At 37.0% G+C, this 23,617-nt stretch overlaps 1 protein-coding gene across 2 annotated transcripts in view; it reads right to left on the bottom strand.

Annotated features, from left to right (window-relative positions):
- Window positions 1-23,617, bottom strand: part of LOC135200425 (uncharacterized) — a 148,221-nt gene that overhangs the window by 79,480 nt on the left and 45,124 nt on the right. The window contains exon 1 of one of the 2 annotated variants that reach the window (XM_064229059.1): window positions 17,348-17,425. The exons of the other annotated variant lie outside the window; for it this stretch is intronic. The gene's annotated coding sequence lies outside the window, so the exon portion shown is untranslated. Of the gene's footprint in view, window positions 1-17,347; window positions 17,426-23,617 lie in introns of those variants that run through there. 2 annotated transcript variants of the gene reach the window in all.

Raw genomic sequence — 23,617 nt, forward strand, 5'->3', positions numbered from 1 at the left:
CTGCTCGATTCTCCTTCTCAGCAGGTTCTCGAAAGCCCTCGTGACGAACATATTTTTAATACAAATTTACACTGAGGCCATTGTCGATTTATTACACAATAATAATAAAATAATAATAATAATAATAATAATAATAATAATAATAATAATAATAATAATAATAATAATAATAATAATAATAATCCAAAGAAACCTCATAATCACATGAGTTAATAAAATAAAATGGAAAAGTAAATCCACAGTAATATGTCTGATCGTTATTTAAAAATACAAAGCAGAGAGGCTTTCGAAGACCTGCACGGTCCTCCTTGTCAATCTGAATACAATTACTAACAGTGACCATACAAGAACTCTGTTTTTTGACTAGTTTACAAATAGCCTGTTTGATGATGTAGTTGGCTCTTCACGTTATCCCCTCGTTCTCCAACGGCAAACCAGCTAATCGCCTAGATCTTCGAAGTGGCGGTTCGTCTCTTGATCGTTTGATGTGTTGTCCATAGCAGCTTGGGCGCCTGCAACTAGGGACACGGGATGGGTCTCTGTACCTGAACGAAAGAAGATGAGGCAGCGGCAGTATCAGAGGTGGTTAGATTATTGGTGTTATTACCATGCAACCTATATCTTGTTATAATCTCTGATAAACTGCAACAAATTATTTCATTTAAAATAAAATCTTCTTGCGTAAAGGCTTTATTGCCTTCCATAGAGAGACCCCTGTTAATAATTGCTCCTTCAACTAACCTTCTAATACCTGTATCCTTACTATTGAAATTACTTTTGACTCGTTCCAATTAATGCCGGTGATCGTCATTTAAACTATGAGAGACTAGTGCATTATTCTCAGCATGCAAATTATAAGCTCTTTTGTGTTCATTGATTCTGATTGGTAGTCCCCTCCCACTTTCTCCGTAATATTTCTTATCGCAATCCAGACAAGGTATTTCATAAACACCAATTTCTTTGTTAAAGCTTTGGTTGGAGTTATTATTTTGCATGAGACAGCCTTTGAGTGTATTCTTATAGTTGAATACCAAGTTGACCTTTTCTTCACCTTTTTCATTTACTGTTTTTCTAATTCAACAATGAAGGCTATAAACAAAAATTTGGCGTAGCCATGGGTTCACCCTTATCCCCCATACTTGCAAATTTATGCATGGAATTTGTAGAAACTGAAATCCTCTCCAAATGTGATCCAAATCTAAAACCACTCATTTGGGTCAGATATGTCGACGATGTCTTCGTAATTTTCCAAGGTAATCAAATAGACTTCGAACAGTTTTTGAGATTTGCCAATAGCATACTACCTTCCATTCAATTTACAGTAGAATATGAAGTAGAAAATAAGCTGCCCTTTCTGGATGTTTTGGTATACCATGACCCTATTACATTTAGTTTTAAATTTAGTGTTTACAGAAAAGTGACTAATGCTGAAGCTTATGTCCACTTCTATTCTTTTCATAATAATGAAGTAAAGCAAAATATAATGATAAATTTCATCCTAAGAGCCTTGAAAATATGTGATCCTGAATATATTGACAGCGAATTTAATCATATAAAAGATGTTTTTGGAAAATTATGCTATCCAGAAAATTTCATAAATAATGCCTTCACTAAAGCCAAAAGGATTTTCTATATAAAAAGTCAATATGAATACAAAAAAGAATCAAAAAAGTATCTAACCTTACCATTTAATCCCAACTTACATAATATTAGAAAAACAGTAAATGAAAAAGGTGAAGAAAAGGTCAACTTGGTATTCAACTATAAGAATTACACTCAAAGGCTGTCTCATGCAAATAAATAACTCCAACAAAGCTTTAAACAAAAGAAAATTGTGTTTATGAAATACCTTGTCTGGATTGCGATAAGAAATATTACGGAGAAAGTGGGAGGGGACTACCAATCAGAATCAATGAACACAAAAGAGCTTATAATTTGCATGCTGAGAATAATGCACTAGTCTCTCATAGTTTAAATGACGATCACCGCATTAATTGGAACGAGTCAAAAGTAATTTTCAATAGTAAGGATACAGGTATTCGAAGTAGTTGAAGGAGCAATTATTAACAGGGGTCTCTCTATGGAAGGCAATAAAGCCTTTACGCAAGAAGATTTTATTTTAAATGAAATAATTTGTTGTCAGTTTATCAGAGATTATAACAGATATAGGTTGCATGGTAATAACACCAATAATCTAGCCACCTCTGATACTGCCGCTGCCTCATCTTCTTTCGTTCAGGTAACAGAGACCCATCCCGTGTCCCTAGTTGCAGGCGCCCAAGCTGCTATGGACAACACATCAAACGATTCAAGAGACGAACCGCCACTTCGAAGATCTAGGCGATTAGCTGGTTTGCCGTTGGAGAACGAGGGATAACGTGAAGAGCCAACTACATCATCAAACAGGCTATTTGTAAACTAGTCAAAAAAACAGAGTTCTTTGTATGGTCACTGTTAGTAATTGTATTCAGATTGACAAGGAGGACCGTGCAGGTCTTCGAAAGCTCTCTGCTTTTGTATTTTAAATAACAGATCAGACATATTACTGTGGATTTACTTTTCCAATAATAATAATTAATAATAATAATAATAATAATATAATAATGGAGAAAAATCCAGACGAACATTGAGTCACTTTCTCGACTAATACCACAAAAATATAATCCGTAACAGAATGTTGAATGATCTAAGATGGGAAATCTTGGACCGCCCAGAGAAATGTAACAATAAGCCAGAATCAACCTGGGAGAGAGAGAGAGAGAGAGAGAGAGAGAGAGAGAGAGAGAGAGAGAGAGAGAGAGAGAGAGAGAGAGAGAGAGAAACATGTATGTGCCTACATCATTCATTCCTTTCGTCCTCAAGTTGATAAGCGAATTCAAAGGAATGTAAACGAGGAATTACAGAAATATATTATTTTATTTTTGCTTTGTTTTTCCGTCTCGGTAATGATCGGGTTATCCTTACTCTCTATCAATTCCCACATTAATAACTCATCCTTTGGCCACTGGCATTTTTCGTGTTAAAATTCTCATCACTAATGGCAAATCCTACCGCAACAAAGTCTCGCGAGACTTTTTCAGGGGAAGACACGCCCTTATCTCTTTTTTTTATTCTTCTCTTTCGCTTTTTTGATAAACAGCAGCAAAAAATTTGAAAAAATTAAACAAAAAAGGAAACGCTGAGTCATCATAGGGCACCAGGGAGGTCTAATGGCTCTCACAGCGGATAAAGGGGCCGCGTTTGACACTGGAACATTATAAAATTTCGATCTTTCAGTTTTGATTAGTGTTTTACGACTGAGGTTCTGGCTAGAAAGCTCTTGGATTTCTGCCTATCACTTTCCTGTGGTATTCGCTTATTTAATTCATTCACGTGCATCTACTGTGATTTTTTAGATTGTTTAAGCATATATATATATAAATATATATATATATATATATATATATATATATATATATATATATATATATATATATAGATATATATATATTAAAATGTAGTTCTACCGTGAATCTAAAGAAGCCAGAAAGACGATCATGAATTGGTCAAAACAGTTGTCGCCTTAGAAATGAATAAATGGAAGGGTTACAACAGTTTTATACATCACTCCTTGAAGACTAAAAAAGTTCTGGAGAGGTTTGAAAATTTGCCCCTGAAATGTGCATATATACATAGATATAAATACATACACACACACACATATATATATACAAATATAAATATATATATATATATATATATATATATATATATATATATATATATATATGTGTGTGTGTGTGTGTGTGTGTGTGTGTGATATATATACAGCTACTACATTCCTGAATCTAAGTAAGTATTTTAGGATGTGATTCGTAACCCAATTATGTTTAGTCAACCCACAGAAAGAAAACGGCGACTCTCAACGGGACGAACAAAACGAGACCCCTATGTATGTAATACGTATGTGTACGTCCAGTTAAAATAGAAATTTTTCTAGGACAAGAAAGTGACTTCATAAATAGCCCTGTGATTGTGCAGTTATCTCTAATGTTATGTTTTCATTCGTATCGCTGATAAGAGGAAACTCTTATCTCTCTCCGCACGGGTACCATTCATGCGGGCATCGTCACGACAGCGTTAAAAATGCACGCACAGATTCCAGACCGCGGCACGGAAGCTACCAAACTGACATTTACATCTTGTTACATTTCAAATAGGATTTATGAACGTTCTTTGAGTTCGTGTATACGTGATGGCAAAATGTGATAACTGTAGGAGTGTATTAAATGCCTACTTTTTATACGTTTTTTTTTTTTCTCTTTAATTATTAGTTTTGTAGAATAAGAGAGAGAGAGAGAGAGAGAGAGAGAGAGAGAGAGAGAGGAGAGAGAGTAAGCTCTCGAGAAATTTAAGAAATTAACTCACTCACAAAGCGAGATTCCAAGGAATAGGAAAACTCATTAGCAACAATGAAAGCATAGCTAAGGGAACACCAAACAAACCTTAGCACCGTAAAGGATATGCTACCCCCGTCCCCCCCAACCCTCGTTGAGGCGTTTGAAACCGCTACACACAACGGCAACTCCGCCACCGAAGACAGCGACGACGACAGTCCTTGAACTTGAAGAAGAAGAAGAAGAGGAGGAGGAGGAGGAGGAGGAGTCCAGCGGGGAGGCGCAGCAGTAAAGGCAACATCAGCGGCCATGGCCACGGCCAAGCGAGTTTGGCTCACTCGGTCAATGCCATGGCCCCTTTTCACGGCCGAGAGGGAGCCGTTGCAGAGGCCAGTCCCGACTACTACTAGTCATGGTATGTGAGCAAGTGCATCTTTACAGCGGCCCTCCAAATAAGATCTCTCTCTCTCTCTCTCTCTCTCTCTCTCTCTCTCTCTCCTGTGCTTGTGGGCGTGCGTCTTTACAGCAGTTCTCCCAATAAGATTCTCTCTCTCTCTCTCTCTCTCTCTCTCTCTCTCTCTCTCTCTGCTTCCTCCTCCCGCTCTGCTCGCCAATTGCCGGACCATGACTTTTAGATGCAAAAGTTGGAGCGGATACATCTAATTTGTTTGTTTCCTGTCCATTTCTTTTAACTTCCGTAATAAGATAAGAACTTCCTCAATCAAATTGAATTGTGAGAAATATGAGTATATTATTGAACCAAACAAAAACTTCTTTCAGTTTTCTTCTGAAGATGGAAAAAGAAACCCACAAGATTACAGAGTATATAACTGGTTTACTTGTAAGTATTTACATAGTTTTAACACTCGAGTACTTTCAGGCCACAGCGACGGCCTGAAAGTACTCGAGTGTTAATAAAGACTATGTAAATACTTACAAGTAAACAAGTTATATTCGGTAATCGTGTGGGTTTCTTTTTTCAATGGGTTATTATTATTATTATTATTATTATTATTATTATTATTATTATTATTATTATTATTATTATTATTATTATTATTATTATTATTATTCAGAGAATAACCCCCTATTTTATATGGAACTAGCCCACTTCATTAAAGACTCCACTGACTAGAAACTGAAAATTCCTTTGAAAGGAATTACAGAAGATATTATGAGAAATAAAGAGAAGAGGTTAGTCCCCAGAAAAGAGAGAAAAATTGAAAAATCAATCAATAAGTAGATGAAACACTAGATAAATGATTAAATGTTAAAACCGTCTGTCAAAAAGAAACTGAACTTAGTTCTCTCTGCAAACGTGATGTATACACGCTGTCAATAAAGATTTCTCTTTTATACGAAGACTAACCGTGCGCTCAACCACATGCTCGCATGTAGCCCAGGCTTGAACGAAAGGAGAGGCAAAGAGGAATTTGTGTTATAACTATCATTCTTCAGGAATACTGGCATTTCTTTCCTCATGACCACAAGTATACATTTGTACATCTGTAAGAATTTTATTCAACATTCATTCGCACGAGCAGAGATAAGAATCGGCTCTTTAGAAAGATGTGTCATAAATCATACACAAACGCTATATATATATATATATATATATATATATATATATATATATATATATATATATATATATATATATATATATATATATATATATATAGTTTTGGTCACATACACCGTGAAATTTATTTCCACGAACATAATACACATACAAACAGATATATACATATTTATATATGTGTATATGCATACTGTGTGATATATATATATATATATATATATATATATATATATATATATATATATATGTCTATATATATACTATATATATATAGTATATATATAGACTATATATACTATATATATATATTATATAATGAATTTTTATCACATATATATTTACAAACAGTAAACTACAAATGTCATTTATTATCAAAATCCCTCAACCTCGGAATAAACACCAAATGGGAATTTATACGTGATAAATGTATGTCTGTACATGTGTGTGTATGTGTGAATTTGCGTCCATACTTATTATAACCCTGATATGGGCTTTGTAGAAGGCAGGTTCTCAGTAAGATCCCTTGTCCGTTTCAATACTGCCTTTATATCGACGACGCGTTCGTCAGAGTTAACACCGAAGTGGACCTAGCAATCCGGCCTTCTGCTATGAATGCCTGTCCACTGTTTTAATTTCATGAATTCTCTTCAGATGACCAACTTTGTATAAGTCGGGATGTAAGAGCAAAATAAAAACAAGCAAGAAATGCGCCGAAGTTTCTTCGGAGCAATCGAGTGTTCTGTATAGCGTATAATCAAGGCCACCTATCTTTCGGTGTTCTCGGCAGCGGCCCATGAAACTTGTTGCCAGATGCACGATTATGGCCATCTTTAACCGTAAATAAAATAAAAAAAACTACTAAGGCTAGAGGAATGCAACTTGCTATGTTTGATGATTGGAGGGTGGATGATCAACACTCCAATTTGCAGCCTTCTAGCATCGGCAGTTTTTGAAGATCTGGGGGCGGACAGATAAACCCATCTCATACGAAAAAAGCAGATTATCTTTTCATGTCCTTACGAAATACATTTACCACCTACCTACAGAAGAGAAGAAAATACAGCAAGATGGATAAAGACTATTTACAAGTAAAATGCCGTTGAAACAGCAATTATCTTTTTAATAGCTCTGCACTAAAAGATGCACTCCTTCCATATTATTATATTATTATTATTATTATTATTATTATTATTATTATTATTATTTGGATTTGCTATTTTTGCTTCAGTAAATATATGTGTTTGTCTCAGAGAGAGAGAGAGAGAGAGAGAGAGAGAGAGAGACGTAAGGGCGCCTCTGAAACATAAGATTTAACGAATATACCGCGTCTATGATAAAGGCGACAGTGACACGAAAATGTCTTTGTCCAGACGAAATTCAAAGCAAATAATCAATCTTTCTCTTCAACAAGAGATATGTCTCTCTTCTTCATTCTTCTGAAGGACTAATCCGACTTACTGTATCCCGGCGGTCGCTTAGAAAAGGTTTTCCAGATAATTTTGCCCCGAGATACATGGGAGGCTGGGTAAGGCCGTGGTGTACCAGACACTGACCTACATTACGTGGGTTTGGAGAGAGAGAGAGGAGAGAGAGAGAGAGAGAGAGAGAGATGCGTAGGCAAAAGACTTTCCTGGGAAAGTTAATTTAAAGATAAATTCTACCGTGTGAATTATTATCGTAATACATACTATTCGATTACTATTTTAACCAATGTATCTGATTACACATTGACGTCTTTCCGGTTTATGGCATTGCAATAAGACTGTAATAACAAACATCATTTTGTTTGTCTGGTGAGTATAACCTCAAACAGGTACACAAGCCTGTGGCATCTATAGTGCAAATGCTTCGTCCCGAGCATACACTCTCGAAGGTGCGTCAGAGAAAATGACTGAGCAATAGTTGTGCTTTTCCATGCGTTAGGTCAATTCGGTAAATACACACACATATACACACAACATACACATATCAACTTATCACGCACACAATTGTTCTGTGCAATAGTACAATTACTAAAAGGTCCTCATTCAAACTGGATGTTGTCTAGCGGAGTTTTGAATTAATAGCTCAGCTAAATATCATCCAATTTGAATAAGGCCCTTTTAGTAAACATACAAATATATTCGCGTGTGTTTCTGAACGATTCCTAGTCAGTATTTATCAAAGGTTTTAGATTTTATAAGTGACAAAGTTTCAAAAACTTGGTAAAAAAAAAAGAAAGCGACGGATATTTGGCTTGCTAACTCTCAGTTGTCAGAAGGCAGACCATTAAAATCACACGGATCAACAACAAGAAAATAACGCTGATTTTGTCTCAGCGTGTGAATCCTAAATCTTCTTGCGATCTTCCAAATGAATTTCTGAAATTTCCATCACGCAATTCCCCCTGGTGGCGTGAGGAAACACTTTGGACTTGCTTCACCGTTTATCAAAACCCTCAATTTTCTTTGCTTACAGAAACTCCGAGTCTTTTGCTAATGTAAAGGATTTACGAAATGCTTCAACGTATTCCAAGAGATTTTTTTTTATTAATAACGGTTGTTTTAATTTTATGCTTTAGTCATTGTACCCTTAGCCATTATTGCAAACCTTTGGCAGAAATTATAGACAAAACTATGCGCGTCATAGCGATTGTAAAACTGAAACGGCCATTATTTCATTGTTCTTCATCTGTTCGTGTTTGTTTACTTATGGCCAAAGAGTCTAATAAAGATCTTCAGCTTGGTGCTTCTATAGTCCTCTCACACAGCATTCTCGGGATCTCAGAATTCAAGGCGCATTCCTGTTCGTCCTACCAGGCTCCCTTTCTCTCTCTCTCTCTCTCTCTCTCTCTCTCTCTCTCTCTCTCTCTCTCAGCCAGCCACCACATTCCTCCTCTCTCCTTCCCCGCAGTAACACTCCCCATCCTCCCCCTCCTCTTCCTCCTCCTCCTCCTCCTCCCACCGCTGTCTGATGAGGCTTTCACCTACAAAAAGGGGGTCGGTCGGACCTAGACCGTAGAGAAACGTTGACCTCTCAGGAGGTGTTTAAAGCTGTATATTAATGAATCTTAAATCAAGTTGTTAGCGCCTACCCTCAGATTTCACCTTTCTGAAATTCCTTCGGCCGGAATGACTTCGAGAATTAAATAGAAAAAAATACAAAATACGCCGAAGTTTCTTCGGGGCGATCGAGTTTTCTGCAGAGCCGCCACTGCGTATAAATCAAGGCCACCAAAATTAGATGTACCTTTCGTTGGTCTCGGTATATTGCTGTATGAACCGCGGCCTGCGAAGCTTTAACCACGAACCGGTGGTGGCCTGGCCTATATCGTTGCCCGAAGCACGATTATAGCTAACTTTATCCTTAAATAAAACAAAAACCTACTGAGGTTAGAGGGTTACAGTTTGGTATGCTTGATAATTTGAGGGAGGATGATTAACTTACCAATTTGCAGCCCTCTAACCTCAGTAGTTTGAAAGATCTGAAGGCGGACAGAAAAAGGACAGACAGCAAAAAGTGCGGACGGACATACAAATAGCCATCTTAATAGTTATCTTTTACTGAAAATTAAAAAAAAAATGAAGGACAAAAAAAAATAAAACATATGATCTCTGAGTGTGTTTGCCGCATTCGTGAGGTTCAGATATGGCAGGAGGGAAGGAAGGAAAGAGATGAACTTTGGTTTCTCTTAAATCAGTTGTCTAACACTTGAAGATAGTTGGAACTTAAAAGAAGGAAAATCAGAGATATTTATAAAGTGCAGTTAAAATTAATTTTTAAAATTTTTTAATAAGTATCTTTTTTTCTGTATTTCCCATTACCGTCTGTTACGTCTTTCAATTGAACACCATAATATTATTTGGACGCTTGAATTTCGAGTCAATGGGCTCTGTGGTAGGATTGTTCCATATTAATAAGGTTCATCTTCTGAATAATAATAATAATAATAATAATAATAATAATAATAATAATAATAATAATAATAATAATAATAATAATAATAATAATAATAATATAGCACTTGAGGATGTTTGGAACTGAAATAAAGGAAAGATCAAGGGATTCGCAACTGTGTCCTCAAAACTAAATGACTTGCAAATGAAACAGAGGACGAGTCATCTTTTGCTGACTGTGGTGTCCCACTAAGTGGTATGGAATGACAACGATGAAAATAAAACTTTACTTAATCGCAGAGGTACACATGGACTGGATAAAGTCATCCACCCTGACACAGCACTGTTATTATTATTATTATTATTATTATTATTATTATTATTATTATTATCATTATTATTATTATTATTATTATATTATTATTATTATTTCAAGTCGAATATAACAAGTAAAACGGCCATGAACTTGAATAGAAGGCTTATGCACAACTCACTTGTGTCTCTGTGAGATATATTATTAATTTATATTTCTAAGCCCAATTTCACTCACCTTGATTCTGAAAACTGCAATTATCAAGACAAATACTTTTTTGGAAATATGTGTGGTATAATATCCATAGATATTTTTCTTACAATAAATATACTTATGAGTCCATGGCATTCAATTTCAACCCACTGCATGTTTTGTCTTCTATTCTGGGATGTCCTGCACATTGCGCATGTCTGAGTCTTAGCATGTTTTTTCATATGAAAATAATGAATGTCTTAGATAAAAAAAGTTTTTTGTGTGTAATTGTTTTACCGTTCCTTCTCACAGCAACGCTTTCCTGTAGTGATATGTTCTTCGTAAGTGCATTTTTTCTACATACATTCTTCTAATTATTCCTGCTAATGAAAATTTTCTATCATTCTTATAAATTTCCGAAAGGCTGTTTTCCTCAAAGAAAAAACGAAGAAAGATCTAAAATGCAACACAGAATAAAAATTCCATGAAAATAAACAAGCAGAACAAAAAATTAAAAACGAAGAATGACCTAGACTACAACACAAAAAAAAACTCTATGAAAATGAACGACCAGACAAACAAATAAATGTAAACGTAACAGTCAGTTCGAAACTAATTCAGAAACTCGCGCTGCTAGCAAAACGGAGTGTACCGTACGAAACACGTATCTCACTCGGCTTAGCAAACCGCAAAACGCATTGGACTTCTCATAACGAGCTCCTTCACCGTCATTAGAAGAAACACCAAAGCACCAGTTTTATTTTTTTTCCTGTGATCTTGTCATACTCAAGGAAGAAGAAGAAGAAGAAGAAGAAGAAGAAGAAGAACTCGTGTTCCAGGCAGCTTCTGTAAACCCACGTAGCGGAACTTAATGGCAAATGAGCATTTTTCTCCCATTCACCTGTTAAGGAGCCGTTACAAAGTGTATCCCTTCTGTTGTTACTACTACTACTATTACTACTAGTGCTACTCATCAGCGTGGTGGCGATGGGGTCACCACAAACTTCTCTTTATTTGCCACTGCCTCAGTTCTCTTTTTCTTCTCTTTTTTTCGGTTATTCTTTTTTAATTCAATTTATTGTAGTGTAGATGTCAAGTTTAATTATTCTTTCATATGTTTAGGAATTATTTAGGTAATAATAATAATAATAATAATAATAATAATAATAATAATAATAATAATAATAATAATAATAATAATAATAATAATAATAGCTCTTATTACTATTTTTACATTTAAGAAGTTTCTGACAGTCGTGTAGATGAATTAACATACTAAAACAAAATACGAATCAACATTAACAAGGGAAGCTGTGCATGTTTTTGAAGACTACAGTTTGTTAATTATAATATATCTTAGGATATTACTGCCTCGACATCTGACGATTATTACTATTTTTATATTATTATTATTATTATTATTATTATTATTATTATTATTATTATTATTATTATTATTAACGCCTTCCATCATTTGTTTTCATGATGACGAATAAACCTCAGTCAGATTTTTTTTTCTTTACGTCTTCGAAGGTCTGTGCGGCGTGTTTGATTCACTGTGCGCGTGTGTGTTTGTGTGTGACTGCATGTAGCTAACTTGTTAAAAATAACGAAAGAAGGAAATAAATACAGATATCTTTCATCACAATAGCTTTATATTTGTATGGGAGGTTTCAATTTGCCATTTCCATCATCCTAATCATGTACAAAACATTCATGAAAATATTTTTTTTCTTCTTGTCCACCATTGTTGTAATCAAAATCTTCACCACGAGGATAATTGTTAAAAGAAGTAAAGGATTTCTCGTCATTTCTATCAAAATGTCCCTGACACTATTGTTTACAAATATGATGTAAACATTTGTGTTTCGAGGTAAATATTGCTCTCTCTCTCTCTGAAAAAAAAGAAAGTCTTGATGTTACTAAAATAAAACTACCCCTTCCCCACTCCCACACAACCACCCCCCCCCCTCTCTCTCTCTCTCTTCTCTCTCTCTCTATATCTCTCTCTCTATCTCTCTCTCTCTCTCTATCTCTCTCTCTCTCTCAGCTGAGTTTTTCTCTCCTAAAAAAAGTTGATCAGGAACTACAGCTCGCAAATTCCGATGACTTTTTGCCCATCTCCTACAATGCAATGTAAACAAAACCATACAACCAGTCACACTGACCTCAACAACAGCTTTTCGTTAAAAAAAATCGCCACTTAATATGATAAAATATATAACTTTGATGTTAATTTACTTTTTAATAGTTGATTTTATTTCCTAACAGCAAAACCTATATTTTTCATCAGTTTGCCCTGGCTTTCATTCTCATATCACTATTTGTTACTGAAAACATTTAGTATTATGTCTATCCAAAATTAATTAATTCCATTCTTGTTTTCAGGGAACAAACAACATTTGAATTTGATTATGGCAATATATTGCATGTGGCTGTCAGTTTGAACCGATTCCTTAACAATTTATATAGAAAGGGGCTTATGTATACTTGTATTCATGCAAATTATGCCATGAATAATTTTTTCTGTTTATGCAATTCTTCCATTGATAATACAAATATTAATAGCAGTGATGAGTACATAAAATAACTATAAACTGTGACAACAGATGTAAAATGAATTAAGTTTTGTCGAAGAGGCTTTGGATAACTACTTAACATAGTATTGAAATCACTCTCTTAGTATTTCCAGCAGACTTCTTTTCAAAGAGGCTTTGGCTCACTACTTAACACAGTATTGAAATCACTCTTTGAATTTACGGCAGATAGTTCTGCGCTTTGCTTATCTCTTACGTCTGGGAGGTTTGAAATGCATGACAGGGTTCATCTTCTGAATAATAATACTAATAATAATGATAATAATAAAACAACATTCATTAGTTCTCCCTAGTAAAGTCGAACCCGGCGACCGAACCGATGAAGAGTTACCCTTCAGCTGTGGCTGTGGGTCGCAGCCAGGGTCAGACGAGTATGAGTAAGACCTTCTTTGAGGAAGTACAAGGAGGAGGAGGAGGAGAAGGAGGAGGAGGAGAAGGAGGAGGAGGAGGAGGGATTTATTGAGGCTACGCACTTCCTTCTTCTTCTTATTCTTCCCGGCGCTGAGTTGAACACACTCTTTCATGTAACTTCCTTTCCACGCGAGTTTTGTGTCGGCCAGGCGACAATAGGAAAGTCAGCCAGGCCTTAATAAAGGCATTGCTGATGTTCTTGCTTTTGTTGTCTCTCCAGTTGTTGTTGTTGTTGTTATTGTCATTGTTGTTGTTAAATTTAGCTGTCCCAAGACTGCCACAGGATGTCGCTGCTCTTCTGAGCGACTTGCGATCTTGAGATAACCGCGGAAAGTTGTCTTAAATTTCTTTTTCGGTCAACAGCGTTCAGTTTTCCACTTTATGCTGTCTTGTATCAAGGCTTTCTCTCTCTCTCTCTCTCTCTCTCTCTCTCTCTCTCTCTCTATATATATATAATATATATATATATATATATATATATATATATATATGCTTAAAAAATCACAGTAGATGCACGTGACTTCATAAATAAGCGAATACCACGGGAAATGACAGTCAGGAATCCAAGCGCTTTCGTCTTTATTAGGACATCGTCAAGGAACTCCTTGACGATGTCTTAATAAAGACGAAAGCGCTTGGATTCCTGACTGTCATTTCCCGTGGTATTCGCTTATATATTATATATATATTATAATATATATATATATATATATATATATATATATATATATATATATATATATAGATATATATATATATATTAAAACATATTATATATATATATATATATATATATATAGTATATATATATATATATATGAATATTATATATATTATATATGCATATATATATGGATATACGTATATAAAATATATACATATAATCATTTACAGATATTCACATTCAGAACCTATCGTCTTCGCCAATCTATCTCATCTTCGACTGAGACAAAGCTGCAAAGGACACAAGAAAAGGCAAGAAACCGGCCACGACTGCACAGCGAGATTAGGTCACGAAGTACGCGGATATTAGGTCAAGTGGTATGAGTAGCGATCGGACTCGTAGGCAGCCATCTGGGAAGGTGACACCACCACCTGGTGTTCCCCTTCAGGATTCAAGCCCCTGCTCTGATGACTGACTTTTATATATATATATATATATATATATATATATATATATATATATTCATATATATGTATTGTATGGCAAAACATATTCTATATACGCCAATATATATATAACCACTATATATATATATATATATACGAATAAAATATTATATATTATATATATATATATATATTATATTCATATATATATAGTATAAACGATATTATATATATATATATATATATATATATATATATTCATATATATGTAATGTATGCAAAACATATATATACGCATATATAATATATATATATTTCTATAAAAATTTATTATATATATATATATATATATATTATATATATATATACGTATAAATATATGAATAATGTATATATACATATATATATATATATATATATATATATACGTATTTGTGTGGTTTTGTCGCTCGTAAGACGAAGAATGTAGGAGCAGACACGATGCAAAGGATTTAGGGTACTGTAAAAAAAAAAAAAAAAAAAAAAAAAAAGTGCTGACGAAAAATATCCTGAACTACGATCATTAAAACCTAAGGTTTATTTTCACCATAACTGGCATTGCACTGTTCTCAGCAAACGCTTTGCACAAGTGTATTGCAGTAAATGAAAATTCATTTATTTCGGTTGCATTAAGAGGAACTTTCTTTATTCCAACTCTTCAAATTGAAATAAAATACTTATTGCATGATTATCTAATAATACCCGATCGTCAGAGGAGTACTGCACAGGGAAAGAATTCATGACTTTCCTTAATTACTAAAAACAAAAGTATCAAGATTTTTATAAAGTTTTAAATTCATCTAAAAAATGGTCTGCAATTCAAGTGAAATCTTAATACGACATCCCTATATATGGGCCACGACAGACGGCATAAATACCAAAACCAAGTATATCTATCATAGAAAGAATAAAAAGAGAACTGAAAAGAAAGAATACATTAAAAAAAGAGAAAAAAACAGCCAATGGGAACAAAACAACCAAAGAAGCCCGGAAAACTTCAGTCCGAATGAATGGGCGAGCGCCTGGGAAGATTGCCAAAATTTGGCTGGTGGCCCACTTGGCCCAAGTCAACGGACTGGATTACGACTCGTTCAAGGACGCTCTCGGACTGTCATCGCCTAACCGAATATTCTCTTCTTCCTGTTGACGCCGTGGCGGTTGGAAGGAAGGAACAAGGGAAAATGTAACTCAGGATGATCAAAAACTACCCCTGGAGTTGGCGTCCTTGCTTGTATGCTTGTGTTTGCCGTCGTGTTCTTAAGATGTCTTTCGTTTTACTTGTCAGTGTCCAGAAAGGAGATAAAGGCACGCGTTTGTTGTGGGTCGCCGGAAGTGTCATGTTTGTATGACTCTAACCTCTTAACATATTATTTATTTCCTATCACCTTCCGTTACTTCTCTCAAACGAACCCCTTAATATTCTTTGGAAGCCTGAATTTCAAGTCAATGGCCCCTGTGGTGAGCTCCTTCCATATGCATAAGGTTCATCTTCCGAATAATATTAATTATAGAAAAACAAAAATCGACGTTACCTTACGTCGCAGCATATTCTTTATTACCAATTACCTTCTGTTATTTCTTTTTAAATAAACACCTAATTCTTTGGAAGCTTGAATTTCAAGTCAATGGCCCCTTTGGTGGCCTTCTCCCATACAAGAAGGGTTCATCTTCTCAATAATAATAATAATAATAATAATAATAATAATAATAATAATAATAATAATAATAATAATAATAATAATACTCTACAGAAAGAACAAATTTCGACGTTACTGCAAGTAAAGTTATGAATGACGGGAAAAGATATTAATATCAATGAAGTTATGAAAGGTGGTAAACATGTAATAGTTGACTTAGGGAGACGCAAAGAAATTGCCGCCAGTGATATGGAATATATGAATGATGATCTTTTCATCTTTTTTGTTGTGTTTTTCGAGGTGTATTTAAAAACCTATGCGTGATGCAGAATAACGAGAAAATTATCAGCTTCGTAGCCAAGGACAGTTCTGAGCAATTAGCCCCATCAGTGACTTAGATAAGGATCACTGTCTGTCCAAAGCTCAAATATAATGTAAATGTATATATATATATATATATATTATATATATATATATATATATATATATATATATATATATATATATATATATATTATACACAAAATTAACCGAAATTTCCTTGAAATGTAAAATATCATGATAACACCATAAAGAGCACGAAAGAAGCATTTCGTATCCAATTTCGTTCGCATTGTCACAGTCAGTCTCCGGGGGAAGTTCACTGACATTCAAAGCACTCGTGGGAAGACTCTTTTTGTAGCAATCCTTCGCCGAATTTGACCTGCTTGTTTGTCTGTTAGCTCTCCGGGGGAGATGACACAGTGATCCGACCGGGAATTGCAATTATCCGCACATGACCGCTACTTCTCTTTTCATTTTTTTCTTTCCTCTTTCTCTCAAGCGTCTTATTTCTGTCATTTCCACTTTTCCACCACTAACAGCACATACATAGCCAAAGAAAACCTCTTCGAAATTGACCAATAATGGTACGTGGTGGCTTCTCTTAATTTCCCGGGTTCCTTCCGTGTTCCATGTCACTGAGTAAACACTTCTGTCCTCCCAAGTAGATAACTTCCGGTATGCAGCTGTCAGTTTTGGGATTCCGGGCAATTTAGTTCATTCCACGATCTGCTTCCGGTGTTCCCGGCGTGGAAGAACCACTCGTGTCAACAGGAGTTGGCCAGACGTACTCGTATATATTTTCTTTTTCTGCTCTCAAAGATTAAATGACATATTATCAGGACTGCGCTAAATTTCTAGTAGCAGCGACAGACCTTCGCACTCAATACCTACCAAGATATCTAGAGACGGGTAACTGTACGTCCTCACTGCACTGCTGTTCAATACTTAATAATACCAACGGCGGCTTCCAGAGACCTACATTACGAGTTAGCCCACATTCGAAGTCCACAAGCAACCACCCTCCCTCCTCCTCCTCCTCCTCCTCCTCCTCCTCCACCTCTCGGCGGCGATGACGTCGGGTTGGCACCGCCTCTCTGCTCCGTAGCTTCGCCGGGTCCCTCGCCTCGCCATTGGCTGCACGCATTCCAGCCGAGGCACTCTTCTCGTGACGTCGTTCCACCCGGCTCCGCCCACTCACCTACATTCCGTCCTCGTCCATACAATTCCGCGCCTCCAGCTGCTGCTATGGCCAACTCCTCCTGCTCCTCCTGCTCCTCCTCCTCCTTCTACCCTGGCGTTTTCCTCGTCCAGAATTCCTCCGAAGAAGACGGCAGAGCACGTCTATAGCGAGAGTTAGGGGCCTTCCTCTCTCAAAACTCCGAATTACTTAGAGGAGGGTCACGTGCTGTATTGGTCTAGACCTACTTCTACTTTTTTTATTAGAAGCTATAAATTGGCGGTGACGATTGGCGTTGCCTTCGATTACTCTTGTTACTAAATTACCGTCCGCGGTTGCGTTCGATTGGCCACCTATGGTCAACCTCCGACCAGCTGCTGGTCACTGTAAAGGCGACGTATGCAAAACTCCTGGAAGTCAATCAATTGATTTCAGAGATTTTGTGGAATGATTGTATAGTTCTCAATAGTACGTGCCTGACATTGTGTAACATTGTCGTTTACAATGTACTTATCAGACAAGCTCTTGAAAATAATGTATAGCTTTTAATAATGAGTGCCCGAGACTATAAAGGTTCAATTTTTTTTAATCCTAAAGTGAATAGTATCTTAAAATTCCGTATATACAACCGTGCACTTGCACAAACATGAATGTACACACTTATTAATGAAAGAAATAAATACATACATAAATAATGTACCTGCAATCGAAATGTGTGTAGAAGTAGCTATGAATGCCTGTGTGCTGTATATTCACACGAAGAGAGAGAGAGAGAGAGAGAGAGAGAGAGAGAGAGAGAGAGAGAGAGAGAGGATTAACTTCCTAACCCAGTGGGAGAGAGAAAGCTATCTTTTCCATTATGGTACGAAGGTGGCATGGGGCAGAGAGAGAGAGGGGGGGAAGTGGCATGGGGCAGAGAGAGAGAGAGGGGGGAAGGACTGGGATGGATGGATGGGGGAGGAGATGGGGAGGATGGAAGACTCCCGAGGGGAGGTTGGGAGGGCGGGAACCGGCGGGTTGGAATTCTCAAGCCACGAATGAGGACGATGTTATTATGAATGAATGAATGAGAGAGAGAGAGAGAGAGAGAGAGAGAGAGAGAGAGAGAAGTCGGGTAGGGAGGGCGGCTGGAGAGAGAGAGAGAGAGAGAGAGGAGAAAATCGTTAGTGGCAGGAGACCGCGGCGAAGAGTTATCTCTACATGGATTTTGTAAAACACAAAATGAAATAGCTCGTGATCTGTTATTATTCATTTTACCACTCAGAGGCCAATGGGATGGGCAGCACTCTGAGAGCAACAATCAAGGGAAGAGAGGCTCCTTTTGATAGGTGGAAGGCTATAGAAATCAAAGAATATAGTCAGGAGAGGATTCTAAAACTAAAAGTTCACAGTTGCTCGTGACTTAGATGAAAAATTGTCTGGATTCGTCGATATTGATTTAGTAATATTGAAACGACACCTGGCGCCGCAGTAACCATAGTCCTCTAAAGTAGAGTAAAAAGTTTAAAGACACGGACAGCGTCAGAAGGTGAACTTAAACACCTGTTTCTTAAGTATTCAGTGTCTGTCAAGCTTAAGTCATTTCCTTGCGTCTCTAACGCTAAATGCTTATCTACTAAAACTAAAACACAGTTTTTGTAGTAACATAGTCACGAAGATAAGGTAAGCTGAGAAACTCGGGTAAAATATATAAAGATGACGATGGAAGAAAGTTGTCTAGACGTAAATAGGTGCCTTCGACCACCGGAAGTGCCTATGAAGTGAGGAAAGTCAGAGAAAGTGATGAAGAACGAGGCAAAGGTATAGGTTAGCAGAGGTAATGCTACTTGAGCAAAAGAAAAGTTAATAAAAGGAAGAGCTGGAGGTTTTTGAACTAGAGAGACGCGAAGAAGGTGAGAGAAGTGGAGGGAGACACAGTTCGAAATAGGATATAGGTGATCATCCCTGATGAAAAGATGAATGGCGTCTAATGAGCATAAAAAAAAGGAATGTCGACTTTCTAAGGTAGGATTAGAAGAATGAATATTAAGATGACAAGGCTAAACGTTAAGACCTGAAACTCTAAAGAAAGACTGAATGAAACACCCAAGGATTAAAAACAGACTAAATGAAGACGTGAAGTCTAAAGAAAGAGGAAATGAAGAGCTGGGGGGTAGAAACCAGGCGAAATGAAGACCTAGAAACAGAAATTGAGAAATGAAGATCTGAACTCTAAGAAATTGTAAAATGAAGACAGAAAAATGAAGGCCTGGAGGCTTAGAAATTGAGAAATGAAGACCAGGAGGCTTAGAAATGGAGAAAGGAAGACCTGGAGGCTTAGAAATAGAGAAATGAAGACCTGGAGGCTTAGAAATGGAGAAATGAAGACCAAGAGGCTTAGAAATGGAGAAATGAAGACCTGGAGGCTTAAAAGGAACTGGAAATGACCAAGAAGGCTTAAGATGGAAGAAATGGAAGAAACCTGGAGGAATTAAAGAAATGGAGAAAATGGAAGAAAATAAGGGAGGCTTAGAAATTGGAAGGAAATGATGGAAACCTAAATTAGGCTTAGAAATGGAAAGATGCAAAGACCTGGAGGCTTGAAATGGAGAAATGAAGACCTGGAGGCTTAGAAATGTAGAAATGCAGATCTGGAGGCTTAGAAATGGGAGAATTGACGACCTGGAGCTTAGAAATGGAGAATGAAAACCTGGAGGCTTAGAAATGGAGAAATGAGACCCTGGACGCTTAGAAATTGAGAAATGAAGACCAGGAGGCTTAGAAATTGAGAAATAAGACCAGTAGGCCTTAGAAATGAGAAATTATCGACCTTGAGTCTTAGAATGGGAGAAATGAAGACCTGGAGGCTTAGATTGGAGAAATGAAGACCTAGAGGCTTAGAAATGGAGAAATTGAATACCTGAGGCTTAGAAATTGAGAAATGAAGAACCTATATGCTTTAAGTGGAGAATTAGACCGGAGGCTTACAATGGAGAGATGAAGACCAGGGGCTTAGAAATGGAGAAATGTAGACCTGATCTTAGAATGAGAAGTAAGACTTGGAGGCTTAGAAATGGAGAAATGAAGACCTGGAGGCTTAGAAATGGGAGAATGAAACCTGGAGCTTAGAATGGAGAATGAAGACCTAGAGGATTAGAAAGGGAGAAAATGACGACCTGGAGCTTAAAAATGGAGAAATGAAGACCTGAAACTTAATGGAGAAATGAAGACCTGGAGGCTTCGAAATGGAGAATGAAAACAACCTGGAGGCTTAGAAATGGAGAATGAATACCCGGAGGCTTAGAAATGGAGAAATGAAGACCTGAAGCTTAGAAATGGAGAAATGAGGACCAGGAGCTTAGACATTGAGAGATAAGACCAGGAGCTAGAATTGTAAGAAAATGAAGACCTGTGGCTTAGATTGGGAAATGAAGACCTAAGAGGGCCTTAGAAATGGAGAAATGAAGACCTGGAGGCTTAGAAATTGAGAATTGAAGACCAGGAAAGGCTTAGGAAATGGGAAACAAAAAAAAAATTGTAAAAAAAAAAAAAGGTACCTGAGGGGCTTAGAAATTGGAAATTGAAGACCAGGAGGCTTATAAATGGAAGAACCTGGAAGACCTTGGAGGCTTAAATTGAGAAAATGAAGACCTAGAGCCTTAGAAATGGAAAATGAGACCTGAAGTGGCTTGAAATGGAGAAATGAAGATTGGAGGCTTAGAAAATGAAAGGAAAGGAAAAGAAGAACCTGGAGGCTTAGGAAATGGAAGAACCTTGAAAGAAAACCTGGAAGGCTTAGAAAGGGAGAAATGAAGCCCTAGAGGATTAGAAAATGGAGAAATGAAGACCTGGAGGCTTAAAAATGGAGAAAGAAGACCTGGAAACTTAAATTGGAGAAATGAAAGGACCTGGAGGCTTAGGAAATGGAGAAATGCACCTGGAGGCTTAGAAAATGAAGAAATGAAGCCGGAGGCTTAGAAATGGAGAAATGAAAACCTGAGCTTAGAAATTGGAGAAATGAAGCCAGGAGGGCTTAGAAATTGGAGAAATGAAGGACCAGGAGGCTTAGAAATTGGAGAAAATGAAAGACCAGGAAGGCTTAGAAACGAGAAATGAAGACCTAGAGGCTGTAGAAAATGGAGAATGAAGACCTGGAGGCTTAGAAATTGGAGAAATGAGACCAGGAGGCAGAATGGAGAAAAATGAAGACCTGGAGGCTTAGAAATGTGAGAACTGAAGACCAGGCAGGGCTTAGAAATGGAGAAAATGAAGACTGGAGGCTTAGAATGGAGAAATGAAGACCTAGAGGCTTAGAATGGAGAAATGAGACCTGGAGCTTAGAAATTGAGAAATGAAGACTTGGAGGATTAGAAATAGAAATGAAGACCTGGGGCTTAGAAATAGAGAAATGAGAACTGGAGCTTAGGAAGAAATAGAGAAATGAAAGGACCTGGAGGCTAGAAATGGAGAAATGAAGACCCTGGAGGCTTAGAAATTAGGAGAAATGAAGACCTGGAGGCTTAGAATGGAGAAATGAAGAACCTGGAGGCTTAGAAATGGAGAGAAATGAAGGACCTGGAAGTTAGAAATGGAGAAATTGGAAGACCGGGCCTTAGAAATGAGGAGAAATGAAGACCTGGAGGATTAGAAATGGAAAATGGAAGGACCGGAGGTTAGAAATAGAGAAATTGAAGAAACCTGGAGGCTAGAAATGGAGAAAATGAAGCCTGGAAGGCTTAGAAAGGAGAAATGAAGACCTGGAGGCCTTAGAAATTGAAAGGAAGAAATGAAGACCGGAAGGCCTTAGAAATGGAGAAATGGAAGGACCTTGGAGGCTTGAAAATAGGAGAAATGGAAGAAACCTCCGAGGGCTTAAGAAATTTGGAGGAAATGAAGACCTGGAGGCTTAGAAATGGAGAAATGAAGACCTGGAAGCTTAGAAATGGAGAAATGAAGACCTGGAGGCTTAGAAATGGAGAAATGAAGACCTGGAGGCTTAGAAATGGAGAAATGAAGACCTAGAGGCTTAGAAATGGAGAAATGAAGACTTGGAGGCTTAGAAATGGAGAAATGAAGACCTGGAGGCTTAGAAATGGAGAAATGAAGACCTGGAAGCTTAGAAATTGAGAAATGAAGACCTGGAAGCTTAGAAATAGAGAAATGAAGACCTGGAAGTTTAGAAATTGAGAAATGAAGGCCTGGAAGCCTAGAAATAGAGAAATGAAGACTTGGAGGCTTAGAAATGGAGAAATGAAGACCTAAAGGCTTAGACATGGAGAAATGAAGACTTGGAGGCTTAGAAATGGAGAAATGAAGACCTAAAGGCTTAGACATGGAGAAATGAAGACTTGGAGGCTTAGAAATGGAGAAATGAAGACCTAGAGGCTTAGAAATAGAGAAATGAAGACCTGGAGGCTTAGAAATAGAGAAATGAAGACCTAGAGGCTCAGAAATAGAGAAATGAAGACCTGGAGGCTTAGAAATAGAGAAATGAAGACCTAGAGGCTTAGAAATAGAGAAATGAAGACCTGGAGGCTTAGAAATAGAGAAATGAAGACCTAGAGGCTTAGAAATAGAGAAATGAAGACCTGGAGGCTTAGAAATGGAGAAATGTAGACCTGGGGGCTTAGAAATTGGGAAATGGAAGTTCAAAGGGATAAACTCATAATAACTGAGAAACGGAGGCGAAGGGAGAGAGGAAGCGCTCAGCGAAAGGGATGTTGGAGGAACTCAAGTGCTCAATTAACCAAACGGTATATTCTGAAGCAGCCAGGCCTCGGCATCAATACTGGTCTCGTTTGAGGGTTTTCTTTTAAAACCTCAGTCCCTTCAAAAGCACAATTACTCCGAGAGAGAGAGAGAGAGAGAGAGAGAGCGTTTAGTCAGGCAGAATATACCGTCTCACAACGCATATCTCGGTCTGTCCAATGTGTGGAAGGAATCTGATGAAGTCTGGTTCTATCTGCCGTTCGAAGAATGAAATCTTGGGTCCTAGAGTCCCACAT

The sequence above is a fragment of the Macrobrachium nipponense genome, chromosome 26, assembly GCF_015104395.2.
Source record: "Macrobrachium nipponense isolate FS-2020 chromosome 26, ASM1510439v2, whole genome shotgun sequence".
In the NCBI taxonomy this organism is placed as follows: Eukaryota; Metazoa; Arthropoda; class Malacostraca; order Decapoda; family Palaemonidae; genus Macrobrachium; species Macrobrachium nipponense.